Consider the following 19,103-nt stretch of genomic DNA (forward strand, 5'->3'; position numbering starts at 1 on the left):
GATATGGTGTATTAAACAAACTTGACTACTTAGAGTACTAAATTATATTTTACATCACACCAGGAAATAGCTGACAATCGCCACGTAAACAATGCAAATCAATACAGTGAATACAGTAACCCTTAACTGCTATCTTTGTTCCCACTCAAACAATTAAAAATCCCATCTCAACTCTCATAAGAGCATAAGAACTAGGAGCAGGAGTAGGCCATCTGGCCCCTCGAGCCTGCTCCACCATTCAATGAGATCATGGCTGATCTTTTGTGGACTCAGCTCCACTTTCCGGCCCGAACACCATAACCCTTAATCCCTTTATTCTTCAAAAAACTATCTATCTTTATCTTAAAAACATTTAATGAAGGAGCCTCTACTGCTTCACTGGGCAAGGAATTCCATAGATTCACAACACTTTGGGTGAAGAAGTTCCTCCTAAACTCAGTCCTGAATCTACTTCCCCTTATTTTGAGGCTATGCCCCCTAGTTCTGCTTCCACCCGCCAGTGGAAACAACCTGCCCGCATCTATTCTATCTATTCCCTTCATAATCTTATCTGTTTCTATAATATCCCCCCTCATCCTTCTAAATTCCAACGAGTACAGTCCCAGTCTACTCAACCTCTCCTCGTAATCCAACCCCTTCAGCTCTGGGATTTACCTCGTGAATCTCCTCTGCACACCCTCCAGTGCCAGTATGTCCTTTCTCAAGTAAGGAGACCAAAACTGAACACAATACTCCAGGTGTGACCTCACTAACACCTTATACAATTGCAGCATAACCTCCCTAGTCTTAAACTCCATCCCTCTAGCAATGAAGGACAAAATTCCATTTGCCTCCTTAATCACCTGTTGCACCTGAAAAACAACTTTCTGCGACTCATGCACTAGCATACCCAGGTCTCTCTGCACAGCAGCATGTTTTAATATTTTATCATATAAAGAATAATCCCTTTTGCTGTTATTCCTACCAAAATGGATAACCTCACATTTGTCAACATTGTATTCCATCTGCCAGACCCTAGCCCATCCAAATCCCTCTGCAGACTTCCAGTATCCTCTGCACTTTTTGCTTTCCCACTTATCTTAGTGTCGTCTGCAAACTTGGACACATTGCCCTTGGTCCCCAACTCCAAATCATCGATGTAAATTGTGAACAGTTGTGGGCCCAACACTGATCCCTGAGGGACACCACTAGCTACTGATTGCCAACCAGAGAAACACCCATTAATCCCCAGTCTTTGCTTTCAATTAATTAACCAATCCCCTATCCATGCTACTACTTTCCCCTTAATGCCATGCATCTTTAACTTATGCAACAACCTTTTGTGTGGCACCTTGTCAAAGGCTTTCTGGAAATCCAGATATACCACATCCATTGGCTCCCCGTTATCTACCGCACTGTTAATGTCCTCAAAAAATTCCACTAAATTAGTTAGGCACGACCTGCCCCTTTATGAACCCATGCTGCGTCTGTCCAATGAGACAATTTCCATCCAGATGCCTCGCTATTTCTTCCTTGATGATAGATTCCAGCATCTTCCCTACTACCTAAGTTAAGCTCACTGGCCTATAATTACCCACTTTCTGCCTACCTTCTTTTTTAAACAGTGGTGTCACGTTTGCTAATTTCCAATCCGCCGGGACCACCCCAGAGTCTAGTGAATTTTGGTAAATTATCACTAGTGCATTTGCAATTTCCCTAGCCATCTCTTTTAGCACTCTGGGATGCATTGCATCAGGGCCAGGAGACTTGTCTAACTTTAGCCCCATTAGCTTGCCCATCACTACCTCCTTGGTGATATCAATCCTCTCAAGGTCCTCACCTGTCATCGCCTCATTTCCATCAGTCACTGGCATTTTATTTATGTCTTCCACTGTGAAGACCGACCCAAAAAACCTGTTCAGTTCCTCAGCCATTTCCTCATCTCCCATTATTAAATCTCCCTTCTCATCCTCTAAAGGACCAATATTTACCTTAGACACTCTTTTTTGTTTTATGTATTTGTAGAAACTTTTACTATCTGTTTTTATATTCTGAGCAAGTTTACTCTCATAATCTATCTTACTCTTCTTTATAGCTTTTTTAGTAGCTTTCTGTTGCCCCCTAAAGATTTCCCAGTCCTCTAGTCTCCCACTGATCTTTGCTACTTTGTATGTTTTTTCCATCAATTTGATACTCTCCCTTATTTCCTTAGATATCCACGGTCGATTTTCCCTCTTTTTACCGTCCTTCCATTTTGTTGGTATAAACCTTTGCTGGGCACTGTGAAAAATCACTTGGAAGGTTCTCCACTGTTCCTCAACTGTTTCACCATAAAGTCTTTGCTCCCAGTCTACCTTAGCTAGTTCTTCTCTCATCCCATTGTAATCTCCTTTGTTTAAGCACAAAACACTAGTGCTTGATTTTACCTTCTCACCCTCCATCTGTATTTTAAATTCCACCATATTGTGATCGCTCCTCCCGAGAGGCTCCCTAACGATGAGATCCTGAATCAATCCTGTCTCATTACACAGGACCAGATCTAGGACCGCTTGTTCCCTCGTAGGTTCCATTGCATACTGTTCGAGGAAACTATCGCGGATACATTCTATAAACTCCTCCTCAAGGCTGCCTTGACCGACCTGGTTAAACCAATCAACATGTAGATTAAAATCCCCCATGATAACTGCTATACCATTTCTACATGCATCTGTTATTTCTTTGTTTATTGCCTGCCCCACCATAATGTTACTATTTGGTGGCCTATAGATTACTCCTATCAGTGACTTTTTCGTCTTACTATTCTTGATTTCCACCCAAATGGATTCAACCTTATCCTCCATAGCACCGATGTCATCCCTTACTGTTGCCCGGATGTCATCCTTAAATAACAGAGCTACACCACCTCCCTTACCATCCACTCTGTCCCTCCGAAAAGTTTGATACCCTCGGATATTTAACTCCCAGTCGTGACCATCCTTTAACCATGTTTCAGTAATGGCCACTAAATCATAGTCATTCACGATGATTTGCGCCATCAACTCATTTACCTTATTCCGAATACTACGAGCATTCAGGTAAATTACACTTATGTTGGCTTTTTTTACTTCTGTTCTTAATCTTAACACCTCGATCAGTAACCTCTCCTAAGTTATATTTCCTCTTAACCTTTCTCCTAATTTTCCTGGTCATCGAACCCATATCTTCCTGTAACAACCTGCCGCGTCGCTTACCATTAATGTTTTCACTTCCCGTTTTATTCCATTTAGTATTCCTGGTCCTATTCACTGAGCTCCCCTCAGTCACTGTACCTTGTACAGTCGCCCTTTTTGATTTTTGACTATGGCTTCTCTGCCTTACACTTTCCCCCTTACTGCCTTTTATTTCTGTCCCTGTTTTACTACCTTCCAACTTCCTGCATTGGTTCCCATCCCCCTGCCACATTAGTTTAAACTCTCCCCAACAACTCTAGCAAACACCCCCCTAGGACATCGGTTCCAGTCCTACCCAGGTGCAGACCGTCCGGTTTGTACTGGTCCCACCTCCCCCAGAATCGGTTCCAACGTCCCAGGAATTTGAATCCCTCCCTCTTGCACCATCTCTCGAGCCACGTATTCATCCTCTCTATCCTGACATTCCTACTCTGACTAGCTCGTGGCACTGGTAGCAATCCTGAGATTACTACCTTTGAGGTCCTACTTTTTAGTTTAACTCCTAGCTCCCTAAATTCAGCTTGTAGGACCTCGTCCCGTTTTTTACCTATATCGTTGGTGTCTATGTGCACCACGACAGCTGGCTGTTCACCCCCCCCCCCCCCAGAATGTCCTGCAGCCGCTCCGAGACATCCTTGACCCTTGCACCAGGGAGGCAACATACCATCCTGGAGTCTCGATTGCGTCCGCAGAACCGCCTGTCTATTCCCCTTACAATTGAGTCCCCCATCACTATAGCCCTGCCATTCTTCTTCCTGCCCAGCTACGCAGCAGAGCCAGCCACGGTGCCATGAACCTGGCTGCTGCTGCCTTCCCCTGGTGAGCCATCTCCCTCAACAGTATCCAAAGCGGTATATCTGTTTTGCAGGGAGATGAACGCAGAGGACACCTGCACTGCCTTCCTACTCTTGCTCTGTCTTTTGGTCACCCATTTACTATCTCCCTCAGTACCTTTCACCTGCGGTGTGACCAACTCGCTAAACGTGCTATCCACGACGTCCTCAGCATCGCGGATGCTCCAAAATGAGTCCATCCACAGCTCCAGAGCCGTCAAGCGGTCTAACAGGAGCTGCAACTGGACACACTTCATGCATGTGAAGGAGCCAGGGACAGTGGACGTGTCCCTGAGCTCCCACATCGCACACGAAGAGCATGACACGGGTCTGAGATCTCCTGCCATGTCTTAAACCTTCGGTTAACTTCAACAATTTCAATTTCCCCCCCCAAAAAAATTAAATAAATAAATAAACAATGAAGAAAAAAGTAAATAAATATACCAATGAAAATAAACAGAAAAACAGAAACACTACTTACCAGTCACAAAAAGCACTTCCTCCCCACCCAGCTTTGAATTCCCACCTCGATTCAAATTCCCAAACTCACTCTTTGCTGCATCACTCTGGCTGTCTTCTCTGTCTCACTGGGAGAACTCACTGGGAGTGAGTTTACAAGTGGCTCTTTTTAAACTGTCCTGAATTGACTCCCCTCCCCCACCTGCTTTTAGATCAAAGTAGATTAAAGTGACTGACACTTAACTGCCAACCAGTTATGTGAGTGGGTGGGGCAGCCCTTGTTAACCTACACTGCACAATACTCGCTTAATTTAAATTAATTTAAACTCCTGAAATTTAAAAGGAGCTGCCTTACTGATTCAATTTAATTCAATTCAATTCCCACCTCGATTCAAATTCCCAAACTCACTCTTTGCTGTCTCACTCTGGCTGTCTTCTCTGTCTCACTGGGAGAACTCACTGCCACATATCATGGATTCGGGAAAAGCAGCTGATTTCTGTCACTTTCTGTATAAACGGTGAAACATTCACTCAAAATGGACCCAAAACAGCAACGCTGCATAGAATGTTTTTAAACATATTCTTCCCTGGGATGTAGGTGTCACTGGCTGGGTCCAGCATTTATTCCCCGTCTATAGTTACCCTGGGACTTAGTGCCTCGCTCGGCCATTTCAGAGGGTGTTTCAGAGTCAACCACATTGCTGTGGGCCTGGAGTCACATGCAGGCCAGACCGGGAAAAGGTGGCAGATTTCCTTCACGAATAAGTGAACCAGATGGATTTTCATACTGATCAACAATGGTTTCATGGTGATCATTCGACACACACAAACATTCACAAACACACACACTCAGAAACACACACACACTCATACACACACACACACACAGAAGCACATGTACACACACTCAGACAAACACAGACAAACACACTCACTCACAGAAACACCCATAAACACTCAGAAACACACACACTCATTCCCACAAACACACACAAATTCAGAAACACAGACACACTCAGACACACACACACACTCACTCACAGAAACCCACACACACTCAGAAACACAAAAACAGACATTCACAGGAACATGGACTCAGAAATGCATCCACTCATTCACAGAAACAGACACACACTCAGAAATCCTCACACACTCAGAAACACACTCACTCACGGAAACACACATATACAGACAAACACACTCTCACAGAAACACCTAAATTGACACGCAGAAATAGATACACGCACACTCACTTATAAAAACAAACACACACTCACAGAAACACATACACACACACACAAATGACATACAAACACACTCACAAAAACATACACACCTTTCATCCTTTCTACTTAAAAAAATAGCTAATTAAATTGATGCACGATCAATGACCACTAAAGCGAGGTTGTAGTCCAACTGAAGGCTTTAATAAGCTAGATGTTTCCCCCAGCAGCTCAGGTACAGTATGAAGGCTGCTGGGGCGGCACTGGTTCTTATACCCCGCCGAGTAGGGTGGAGCTATCTTACATTCTAACCAATAGAAAGCAGACAATTTCCACCAATGGTGCTTTAGCCTATCAGGTACCGTAGTACCTATAATACCACAGGAGTATAAAGTGGGACAATGTGCTCATTTTGGAAGGCATAAAGAGTATTATTTAAATGTAAAATACTGCATAAAGCTGCAACACGAAGGGACATTGGGGGACTTGTGCAGGAAACACAAAAAGCTAGCACACAGGGGCAGCAGGTAATCAGGAAGGGTAATGGAATGTTGGCCCTGATTTCACTGGGGTTGGAGTATAAGTGTCGGGAAGTCTTGCTGCAACTGTACAAGGTTGTAATAATCCACAGGAGGCAGGGGTTCCGTCACTACACCAGTATTGATTTGCAATAACTTATATACAAGAGCAGCTCCAAACAGGGCTACTAGCATTCCAGTCAACCTAAGACTGCGTCATAAAGCCGACACAGGTGCTTATATGGGCCCCCTCAATGAGCTATCATTGAGGGAGCTCATACTCCAATTGGCCAACCAATAACGCCAATTGGAGGTCATTACACCCCACCCCCCCCCCCGCAAAGGTCCGAGGAATTCCTGCCAGCTGGCATTCCTCTGAGCTTCTTCCTGCTCCTCCTGTCCGGGTCTGTCACCTCTATGTCGTCCGCCGGGGCGTTCTCCGACGTGGGTGGGGTGTACCTTATAGGTGCCCGTCTTTTCCTTGACGACCTCCTTGGAAGTTGTACTTCCTCCTCCTCGGGGAGAGGTGTCGCGGCGGCCTTGTCAAACGTGTCCATCTCCGACTCTGACGCCTGGATGACGGGGTCTGGAGAAATTGCTCGGGGCTGGGGTGTGGGTATCTTTCCCGTCTGAGCTATCCCAGCTTGAGGCGGTCCTGCTTCGACGGCCTCCAGGTGTGGTTCCGCTGCCCTTATTTGGTCTCGGTGTTTCTTCAGCACCTTACCTTCTATTGAAACTTCATATGACATGGGCCCTGTTTGGGACTCAACCGTGCCTTTGACCCACGTTGGTCCATTCCCATAATTCTTGACCCAAACCGGTGCCCCCACCTGGAAATGTCTCTGCTGCCGACTATTATCATGCCCCCTGCGTTGGACCTCCTGTTGTTTCTCCACTTTCCCCGTTGAATTTGGGAAAAGGAGACTCAGCCTCGTTCGCAGCCACCTCCCCATTAAGAGTTCAGCTGGCGGTATGCCCGTTGTGGAATGCGGTGTTGTCCTGTAATCAAACAGCCAGCGGGAGAGCTTTGTGTCCATTGACGCTGCTGGCTGCTTCTTGAGTCCCGCTTTTAGTGTCTGGACCGCTCTCTCTGCCATGCCGTTGGACGCTGGATGGTAAGGGGCCGTTTTGATGTGGCGGACTCCATTTCCCTTTAGAAATTTTCCAAATTCCCCACTTGTGAATGCCGTTCCGTTGTCCGACACCACTACCTCCGGAAGTCCATGTGTTGCAAACGAGGCCCTGAGTTTTTCAATTGTCGATGCTGTGCTTGCCGCGTTACCCGTTGGACGTCCAACCATTTGGAGTGGGCGTCCACTATCACCCAAAACATTGAGCCCATTAATGGGCCTGTGTAGTCAATATGCAGGCGGGTCCACGGTCTGCCTGGCCATTCCCACGGGTGCAATGGTGCAGCTGGTGGCACTCTTTGCCCCTGTTGGCACTCCTGGCACCGACGTACCAAGGCTGCTATGTCTGTGTCCAATCCTGGCCACCAAACGTAGCTTTGAGCGAGCATCTTCATTTTAGACACCCCTGGGTGTCCATGGTGTAACTCGGTTAAGATTGCCCGACGGCCCTGAGCTGGGACTATTACCTGGGCTCCCCATAATAGGATACCGTCTTCTACGGTTATTTGGTCCCTTCTGCTCCAGTATGGGTGCATCTGGGGCTCCACTGGTCTCTCCAGTTCCCCTGTTAGCAGTAAATGCTTCATTTTGGCTAAAACTGGGTCTTTTTGTGTCCACAACCGAATGTGTTGTGCGTCCACTGGTAGGGTGTCCAAAAAATTTAGAGTAATGACTGTCTCCTCTACTTTCGGTATTAGCGGCGGGGTGTCGGGGAGGGGAAGTCTGCTCAAAGCATCTGCATTTGCTCCTCGCGTTCCCGGTCTGTGCTCCAGAACGTATCTATACGGTGCCAGTATATTGGATTCTAGCTGATGCAATCGGGGGTATTGACTTGTCTTCTTTTAATAACCCTAATAACGGCTTATGGTCCGTCACTCTGGTGAATTTCCGCCCGTACAGATACTGGTGACAATTTTTTACTGCAAATATCACCGCCAGTCCTTCCTTCTCGATTTGGGCGTACTTTCTCTCAGCCATCGCCAAGGTCCTCGAAGCATAGGCTATTGGCCGTTTTTCCCCATTCCTTCCTTGCTGGGCTAAGACGGCTCCTACCCCGTAAGGTGATGCGTCACACGTGACCACCAACTCCTTCCTTGGGTCATAATGCTCGAGGACATTTTCGGATGGCAGCTGTTCCTTAATGTCCCTAAATGCTCGGTTTTGGCGGGCGGACCATTTCCATTCTTGTCCCTTTTTTAGTAGCTGGTGGAGGCGTTCTAGGATGTACGCCCTATTTTCAATAAATTTGCCATAATATGTTACCAATCCTAGAAATGATCGTAGCTCCTGGACTGTGGTGGGAGCTGGGGCTTCTTTTATTGCCAATGGGTGTAAGCCCGACTCGTCTACTTTATATCCCAGGTACGTCACTTGTGGGGACAGAAAAACACATGTTTCTCTTTTCAGCCGTACGCCTGCCTTTGCGAAACGCCTGAGCACTTCCTCCAGGTTCCTTAAGTGTTCCCTGTTTGTCCTACCCGTGATTAAGACATCGTCCAAATAAATCGCCACCTGCGGTAGTCCCTGCAGAATATTTTCCATCGTACGCTGGAATATAGCGCAGGCTGATGACACTCCGAAGGGTAGCCTAGTATAACGAAAAAGTCCCTTCAGGGTGTTGATCGTAGCGAACTTCTGGGAGTCCTTGTCCAGTTTTAACTACAGGGAGGCGTGGCTCATGTCCAGTTTCGTGAACAAAAGCCCACCTGCCAATTTGGCATATAGGTCGTCTATTTTCGGGATCGGGTATTTGTCCAGCAGTGCGTATTTGTTTACTGTCTGTTTGAAATCTCCACAGAGACGTATCGAGCCGTCTGGCTTCAAAATTGGTACCACCGGCGCTGCCCATTCCGAGAACTGTACTGGTCTGATAATGCCGTCGCGCCGTAACCTTTCTATTTCCACATCTACTTTCTTCCTTAATGCAAAAGGTACCGGCCTGGCCTCACAAAATTTCGGAAGGGCTTCTGGGTCCATGTGCAAAGTTGCTTTGGCGCCTATAATTTCCCCCAAACCTTCTTGGAAGACCTCTGGGTATTTTTGGAGTACTCCACTCAACTGCCCGCTTCCACTCTGGAAAATTTTCATCCAATCTAAGTTTAGGTCTTTCAGCCAGTTCTGTCCTATTAAGTTCAGTCCGGAGCCCTCTACTATCGTCAATGGTAATCTGAGCAATTGTTTGTCATATTCCACGGGTCCATGAGTCGTGACTAGAACTTCCAGGGGATCCCCCATGCAGGTTTTAAGTTTTGTCGATGTTTTTGTTCGGGTTAGTGGCTGGAGTCCATCTTTGATTTTTTAAAATGCTGCCACTCCCATTACTGATACGGCCGCACCCGTGTCTATTTCCATTATTGTCGTCCGACCGTCCACCCGGGGGGTAATCTTAATAGGTTCTGCTTTCTTTGTCGCAATATTATAGAACTGTTCCCCTTCGGAGGAGGATGGGGCATCTAGGTTGTGTACTTCCCTGCGTCCCCACCTGCTATTCCTCTTTTGCCACCTCCTTCTAGGGTTTCTGTCGCTGTTACCCCACTCTGTCTGGTGCCAGAAATGGTCCTTCTCTGTTGGGGGAGCCTCAGCCGGTTGTTCCCTCTGTCTACAGTTAGTCCTAGCAGACTTGGGGGCAGTTCTGGGGTTTTCCTTTGGCCCTCTGTTCCTCAGGCTTTTCCTGAGGGCGGCTATCTGGTAGCTGGACCCATTGTGGTAGTCCCTCTCCCAGGTATCTACCTCCATTGGCATGCCCTGTAGTTCCTGTGCCCCACTTGCTGCCTTTTCTAGGGACAGTGCGAGCTGTAACGCCCGCCTGCAGTCTAGCTGCGTTTCTGCCAACAGGCGATTCTGTATTTGGAGGTAATTTATGCCACACACTAACCGGTCCCGAAGCATTTCATTTAGCGTCGAGCTAAACTCACATTTTTCCGCCAGCCTTCTCAGGCGGGTCAAGAAATTTGTGACTGACTCTCTGTCTTCCCGCTTCGTTGTGTAGAATCTGTACCTACCCAAAATGAGGGGTGGTTTTGGGTCATAGTGCTCTTCCACCAATTTTGTTAATTCTTGGAAAGGTATCGTGTCCGGCGTATCGGGATAAGTTAGACGACGTATAATGGCGAAGGCTGAGGGTCCGCACGCCGACAGCAGTAGAACCTGTTTCCTTCCATCCTCCGTTATCTCATTGGCCTGGAAAAAGTAACACATTCTCTCCACATCCTGGGACCAGTCCTCAATAGTCGGGTCAAATGCATCCAACTTCCCAAAAAGAGGCTTTTTTGAAAGAGCAAGCTTACCCTCCGAGTGCAGCAGCTGGTCTCCGCAAGGTTCTTTGTTTACCTCGTTTTTGCCAATTGGAGGTCATTCCAAAGGTACTGGTGAGACCACATCTGGAGAGCTGTGAACAGTTTTGCTCCCTTATTTAAGATAAGATATTATTCCATTGGAGGCGGTTCCGGGAAGGTTGACACGGGTTGGAGGGATTGTCTTTGCAGCAAAGGTTAATCTGGTTGTTGGGACGCTACTTGTTGGAAGTTGGAAGAATGAAAGGTGATCTCAGTGAATCTTATTCTGAATGGGCTTGACAAGGACAATGGTGAGAGGCTGTCCGCAGCCAGCACGCCAGCTTCCTGATCGCTGGGACCACACGCGGCCCGCTCCGTCAGGAACTCGGCCCATCGGAGGCGGAGCATCGCGGGTGGGCCGGCTGATGACATGGCAACGGCGTTCTGACTGCGCGCGGCATGCGTCCCGAAGAAGCCGATTCGGAGGGGGAGGAGCATAGCGAGCCGGAGTCAAACCGGCGCCTGCCCCGATTCTGCCGACGGGAGTCATTCTCCGCCCAATCGCCATTCTCGATTTCAGCGTCGGGAAATTCCAGAGAATTCCGCCCATGGAATAGATTCTGTGGAACAGGAGATGTATTTAAGCAGAGACAAGTGGTTACTCGGGAAGTGAATGGATCCAATGGGAAAGTGAAAATGAAAGCAAATTACTGCGGATGCTGGAATCTGAGACAAAAACAGGAAATACTGGACAATCTCAGCAGGTCTGGCAGCATCTGTGGAGAGAGAAGGGAGCGAACGTTTCCAGTCTGAGTGACTCTCTCCCAATGGGAAGCTTGTTGACCACAACAGCTGTTCCTGAAAAGTCTGATGATCTGATTGAACCACAATCATTAACGTGATACCAGGAAACAGAAATTGGCCGAGGTTTGAACACACACAAAAAAACAAATCCACACGGATATGAAAATGAAATGAAAATCGCTTATTGTCACAAGTAGGCTTCAAATGACGTTACTGTGAAAAGCTCCTAGTCACCACATTCCGGCGCCTGTTCGGGGAGGCTGGTAGGGGAATATTGTATGGTACTGCTGTAATATATTTAGAGATTAATGAGTTTCATTTTGCAGAACCTGTCTTTCGCAGAATAAAGGTAAATCAAGTGCACGTTAAGAAAGGTGGTTTACGAACGGTGAGGGGTTGACTGTGTGGGTAGCAGGGCTGACAGAGTCGAGGGTTTATTAACCTCTGCCAGGGCCAGTGGGGGTGGGGGGCTGGTGTTCAGAGTCAGGGGCCTGTTGATTAAGTCATCAATACAAAATATAAACACACAAACCTGTTTCCTGAATCCCAACCTGTCCACCTCTCACACCAATGGGGATCAATTAGAATCATGAAAACTGCACTTACTGGTTACATTCAGCTATGATCCATTCCCACTGATATCTCCCCACACGGAGCAGTAATAGACGGCAGTGTCACTGGGCTGCACGTTGCTGATTGTCAGGATGAAGGTTTTATTGGACGTGTCTCGGGAAGGATGGAAACGCTCAGTGAAACCTGGACTCCGTTGTGTGTTGTTCTTTATATCATGTGTTAAAACCCTCTCCATATCTTTCCCTGGCAGCTCCCGGTTCCAGTGAACATCGGTGTGTGTCACTGCGGCGTTCCGCATGGTGCAGTGTAACCGTGCAATGGTGATTTTGAAAAAAATGACCTTTGATAAGCAGAGAAATAAAAACACTGAACAACATGAGGCCATTCATTTCCTGTTGACTCCATTATGGATCACCCCACTATTATATTCCTTTGCAAAACTGGACCCAATCTTGGACTGGATTGGATTTGTTTATTGTCACGTGTGCCGAGGTACAGTGAAACGTATTGTTCTGCTTACAGTCCAGACATATCATTCCGTACATGAAAAATACAAAGGCCATACATGTATTTGGAATGTATATAAATGATTTGGAGGAAAATGTAACTGGTCTGATTAGTAAGTTTGCAGATGACACAATGTTGGTGGAATTGCGGACAGCGATGAGGACCGGACCGTCAGAGGATACAGCAGGATATAGATTGGTTGGAGACTTGGGCGGAGAGATGGCAGATGGTGTTTAATCCAGACAAATGTGAGGTAATGCAGTTTGGAAGAACGAATACAGATGGGAAATATACAGTAAATGGCAGAATCCTTAAGAGTGTTGACAGGCTGAGAGATCTGGGTGTTCAGGTAGATAGGTCACTGAAAGGGGCAACGCAGGTGCAGAAGGTAGTCAAGAAGGCATACGGCATGCTTGCCTTCATTGGCCGTGGAATTGAGTTTAAAAATTGGCAAGCCGTGTTGCAGCTTTACAGAACCTTAGGTAGGCTGAACTGAGAATCTGGTGTTCAATTCTGGTCGCCACACTACCATAAGGATGTGGAGGTTTGGAGCTGGTACAGAAGTGGTTTACCAGGATGTTGCCTGGTATGGAGGGCATTAGTGATGAGGAGAGGTTGGAGAAACTTTGTTTTATCTCATTGGAACGACATAGATTGAGGGGTGACCTGATAGAAGACTACAAGATTATGAGGGGCGTGGACAGAGTGGATAGTCAGAAGCTTTTTCCCAGGGTGGAAGAGTCAATTACTAGGGGGCATAGGTTTAAGGTGCGAGGGGCAAGGTTTAAAGGAGATGTATGAGGCAGGTTTTTTTACACAGAGGGTGGTGGGAGCCTGGAACTCGCTGTTAGGGGAGGTAGTGAAAGCAGATACGATAGCGACTTTTAAGAGGCGTCTTGACAAATACATGAATTGGATTGGAAGAGAGGGATTTGGTCCCCGGAGTAGTGGGGGGATTTAGTTCAGATGGGCAGCATGGTCGGTGCAGGCTTGGAGGGCTGAAGGGCCTGCTCCTCTACTGTAATTTTCTTGTTCTATGTATAAATACGCAATGTAAATACATAGACTCAGGCATCGGGTGAAGCATACAGGAGGGCAGTACTACTCAGTAGTGAAGATGTGTGAAGCGGTCAGATCAGTCCATAAGAGAGTCGTTTAGTAGTCTGGTATGAGTGAACAAAGAACAAAGAACAAAGAAATGTACAGCACAGGAACAGGCCCTTCGGCCCTCCAAGCCCGTGCCGACCATACTGCCCGACTAAACTACAATCTTCTACACTTCCTGGGTCCGTATCCTTCTATTCCCATCCTATTCATATATTTGTCAAGATGCCCCTTAAATGTCCCTATCGTCCCTGCCTCCACTACCTCCTCCGGTAGTGAGTTCCAGGCACCCACTACCCTCTGCGTAAAAAACTTGCCTCGTACATCTACTCTAAACTTTGCCCCTCTCACCTTAAACCTATGCCCCCTAGTAATTGACCCCTCTACCCTGGGGAAAAGCCTCTGACTATCCACTCTGTCTATGCCCCTCATAATTTTGTATACCTCTATCAGGTCGCCCCTCAACCTCCTTCGTTCCAGTGAGAACAAACCGAGTTTATTCAATCGCTCCTCATAGCTTATGCCCTCCATACCAGGCAACATTCTGGTAAATCTCTTCTGCACCCTCTCTAAAGCCTCCACATCCTTCTGGTAGTGTGGCGACCAGAATTGAACACTATACTCCAAGTGTGGCCTAACTAAGGTTCTATACAGCTGCAACATGAATTGCCAATTCTTCTCAATGCCCCGGCCAATGAAGGCAAGCATGCCGTATGCCTTCTTGACTACCTTCTCCACCTGTGTAGCCCCTTTCAGTGATCTGTGGACCTGTACTCCTAGATCTCTTTGACTTTCAATACTCTTGAGGGTTCTACCATTCACTGTATATTCCCTACCTGCATTAGCCCTTCCAAAATGCATTACCTCACATTTGTCCAGGTTAAACTCCATCTGCCATCTCTCCGCCCAAGTCTCCAGACAATCTAAATCCTGCTGTATCCTCAGACAGTCCTCATCGCTATCCGCAATTCCACCAACCTTTGTGTCGTCTGCAAACTTACTAATCAGACCAGTTACATTTTCCTCCAAATCATTTATATATACGACAAAGAGCAAAGGTCCCAGCACTGATCCCTGTGGAACACCACTGGTCACAGCCCTCCAATTAGAAAAGCATCCCTCCATTGCTACCCTCTGCCTTCTATGGCCTAGCCAGTTCTGTATCCACCTTGCCAGTTCACCCCTGATCCCGTGTGACTTCACCTTTTGTACTAGTCTACCATGAGGGACCTTGTCAAAGGCCTTACTGAAGTCCATATAGACAACATCTACTGCCCTACCTGCATCAATCATCTTAGTGACCTCCTCGAAAAACTCTATCAAGTTAGTGAGACACGACCTCCCCTTCACAAAACCGTGCTGCCTCTCACTAATACGTCCATTTGCTTCCAAATGGGAGTAGATCCTGTCTCGAAGAATTCTCTCCAGTAATTTCCCTACCACTGAAGTAAGGCTCACCGGCCTGTAGTTCCCGGGATTATCCCTGCCACCCTTCTTAAACAGAGGAACAACATTGGCTATTCTCCAGTCCTCCGGGACATCCCCTGAAGACAGCGAGGATCCAAAGATTTCTGTCAAGGCCTCAGCAATTTCCTCTCCAGCCTCCTTCAGTATTCTGGGGTAGATCCCATCCGGCCCTGGGGACTTATCTACCTTAATATTTTTTAAGACACCCAACACCTCGTCTTTTTGGATCACAATGTGACCCAGGCTATCTACACCCCCTTCTCCAGACTCAACATCTACCAATTCCTTCTCTTTGGTGAATACTGATGCAAAGTATTCATTTAGTACCTCGCCCATTTCCTCTGGCTCCACACATAGATTCCCTTGCCTATCCTTCAGTGGGCCAACCCTTTCCCTGGCTACCCTCTTGCTTTTTATGTAAGTGTAAAAAGCCTTGGGATTTTCCTTAACCCTATTTGCCAATGACTTTTCATGACCCCTTCTAGCCCTCCTGACTCCTTGCTTAAGTTCCTTCCTACTTTCCTTATATGCCACACAGGCTTCGTCTGTTCCCAGCCTTTTAGCCCTGACAAATGCCTCCTTTTTCTTTTTGACGAGGCCTACAATATCACTCGTCATCCAAGGTTCCCGAAAATTGCCGTATTTATCTTTCTTCCTCACAGGAACATGCCTGTCCTGTATTCCTTTCAACTGACACTTGAAAGCCTCCCACATGTCAGATGTTGATTTGCCCTCAAACATCCGCCCCCAATCTATGTTCTTCAGTTCCCGCCTAATATTGTTATAATTAGCCTTCCCCCAATTTAGCACATTCATCCTCGGACCACTCTTATCCTTGTCCACCAGTACTTTAAAACTTACTGAATTGTGGTCACTGTTACCGAAATGCTCCCCTACTGAAACATCTACCACCTGGCCGGGCTCATTCCCCAATACCAGGTCCAGTACCGCCCCTTCCCTAGTTGGACTGTTTACATATTGTTTTAAGAAGCCCTCCTGGATGCTCCTTACAAACTCCGCCCCGTCTAAGCCCCTGGCACTAAGTGAGTCCCAGTCAATATTGGGGAAGTTGAAGTCTCCCATCACCACAACCCTGTTGTTTTACTCTTTTCCAAAATCTGTCTACCTATCTGCTCCTCTATCTCCCGCTGGCTGTTGGGAGGCCTGTAGTATACCCCCAATATTGTGACTGCACCCTTCTTATTCCTGATCTCTACCCATATAGCCTCACTGCCCTCTGAGGTGTCCTCTCGCTGTATAGCTGTGATACTCTCCTGAACAAGTAGCGCAACTCCGCCTCCCCTTTTACATCCCCCTCTATCCCGCCTGAAACATCTAAATCCTGGAACGTTTAGCTGCCAATCCTGCCCTTCCCTCAACCAGGTCTCTGTAATGGCAACAACATCATAGTTCCAAGTAGTAATCCAAGCTCTATGTTCATCTGCCTTACCCGTAATGCTCCTTGCATTAAAACATATGCACTTCAGGCCACCAGACCCGCTGTGTTCAGCAACTTCTCCCCGTCTGCTCTGCCTCAGAGCCACACTGTCCCTATTCCCTAGTTCTCCCTCAATGCTCTCACCTTCTGTCCTATTGCTCCCGTGCCCACCCCCCTGCCATACTAGTTTAAACCCTCCCGTGTGACACTAGCAAATCTCGCGGCCAGGATATTTATGCCTCTCCGGTTTAGATGCAACCCGTCCATCTTATACAGGTCACACCTGCCCCGGAAGAGCTCCCAGTGGTCCAGATAACAGAAACCCTCCCTCCTACACCAGCTGTTTAGCCACGTGTTTGTCTGCTCTATCTTCCTATTTCTAGCCTCACTGGCACGTGGCACAGGGAGTAATCCCGAGATTACAACCCTCGAGGTCCTGTCTTTTAACTTTCTGCCTAGCTCCCTGAACTCCTGCTGCAGGACCTCATGCCCCTTCCTCCCTATGTCGTTAGTACCAATATGTACAACGACCTCTGCCTGTTTGCCCTCCCCCTTCAGGATTCCCTCTACCAGTTCGGAGACATCCTGGACCCTGGCACCAGGGAGGCAACATACCATCCTGGAGTCTCTTTCACGTCCACAGAAGCGCCTATCTGTGCCCCTGACTATAGAGTCCCCTATAACTATTACTCTTCTGCGCTTTGACCCTCCCTTCTGAACATCAGAGCCAGCCGTGGTGCCACTGCTCTGGCTGCTGCTGTTTTCCCCTGATAGGCTATCCCCCCCGACAGTATCCAAAGGGGTATATCTGTTCGAGAGGGGGACAACCACAGGGGATTCCTGCACTGACTGCCTGCCCTTTCTGGTGGTCACCCATTTCTCTGCCTGCACCTTGGGTGTGACCACACTTACATAACTGCGATCTATGACGTTTTCCGCCACCTGCATGCTCCTAAGTGCATCCAATTGCTGCTCCAACCGAACCATGCGGTCTGTGAGGAGCTGCAGTTGGGTGCTCTTTCTGCAGATGAAGCCATCCGGGACGCTGGAAGCCTCCCGAACCTGCCACATCTCACAGTCTGAGCACAGCACCCCTCTAACTGACATTGCATCAATTAATTAAAATTAAAATTTGTCTTTTTTTTTTTTAAATACTTTTTTTTTAAATTACAAAGTTACTGTCAACTATCTGTTTCCTAGCACTAGATTTCTAATAGAAATGCGATAGCTAACTATAATATTCTCCGATCTCTGGCTTAGATATCCTCTAACTTATAATTAAGTTATTATGTTTAATTAGTTCCCAAATACTCAAAAAATTTAAGTTAGAATCCCAACCAGCCACTCAGGTCACAGCTTTTCTGTGATGTCACTTCAGTTTCCCCCCGACACACACAATTTGAAAAAAAGGTATAAAAGTAAAAATCACTTGCTTACCTTCTGAGATGTTCTCAGGTTCTCTCGCTGACAGAGACTGCTCCTCCACCTCCGATCCTTGACCTGCACAATGCTAATAATATAATAATATAATATGGCACTTACCTTACACCAATGGGTCTTATTATTAGGTTAGAGGAGGAGGGTGGGTGGGAGACACTACACGTGTAGTGTCTCGGGTTTCCTCTCCACCAGAATTTATTGGTTGGGGGGGGGGGGAACTTGCCAGAGGTCGAACTTCCGGTTCCCGCCGAAATCCAAAGGGCTGCTCCTGTAAAGGTAAGTGGTTTTAAACTCACTACTCACCTCCAAGAAGGCCCCTGCGCACCGCTGCCGCCGAAATCCAAAGGGCTGCTCCTGTAAAGGTAAGGTTTTTAAACACACTACTCACCTCCCAGAAGGCCCCTGCGCACCGCTGCCGCCGAAATCCAAAGGGCTGCTCCTGTAAAGGTAAGTGGTTTTAAACTCACTACTCACCTCCAAGAAGGCCCCTGCGCACCGCTGCCGCCGAAATCCAAAAGTGGGGAAGAAGCTGTCTTTGAATCTGTTAGTGAGTGTTCTCAGACTTTGCATCTCCTGCCCGATGGAAGAAGTTGGAAGAGTGAATAAGCGGGATGGGAGGGGTCTTTGATTATGCTCCCCGCTTTCCCAAGGCAGCGGGGGTCAATGGATGAGAGGCGGGTTCACGTGTTGTTGAGGCACGTTGCCTGGTTCTTCTTTGACACCAGTATGATGATGGTCTTCTTGAAGCAGGTGGGAACCTTGGAACGGAGTAGGGCGAGGTTGAAGATGTTTGTGAATACATTAGTCCGTGCAGCATGTGACTGCATGACCAGGGACCCCGACCCAAACCGTCGCTTTCCGAGGGTTCACTTTCACGAAGCCCATCTGACTTCGGAAGCTGTGACGGTGGGTATGGGTGTGTCCGGGGCTGCTGGGGCTGTCGACAATGGTTAGAATCTATCATGGAATTTACCCATTGTAGCGCACAATGACTTACGAGAGACGAATAGAGATGAAGTCGATGAGGCTTTATTAAGCGTGACTTGTTCCCCGCAGTTCAGCAACAGTCTGGAGCTGCGGGGAGAACTCCTGGTTCTTATACTCCGCCTTCAGGGCAGAGCTAGAGATCAACAGCCAACCAGGA

Source organism: Scyliorhinus torazame, chromosome 1 (genome assembly GCF_047496885.1).
Source record: "Scyliorhinus torazame isolate Kashiwa2021f chromosome 1, sScyTor2.1, whole genome shotgun sequence".
NCBI lineage: Eukaryota > Metazoa > Chordata > Chondrichthyes > Carcharhiniformes > Scyliorhinidae > Scyliorhinus > Scyliorhinus torazame.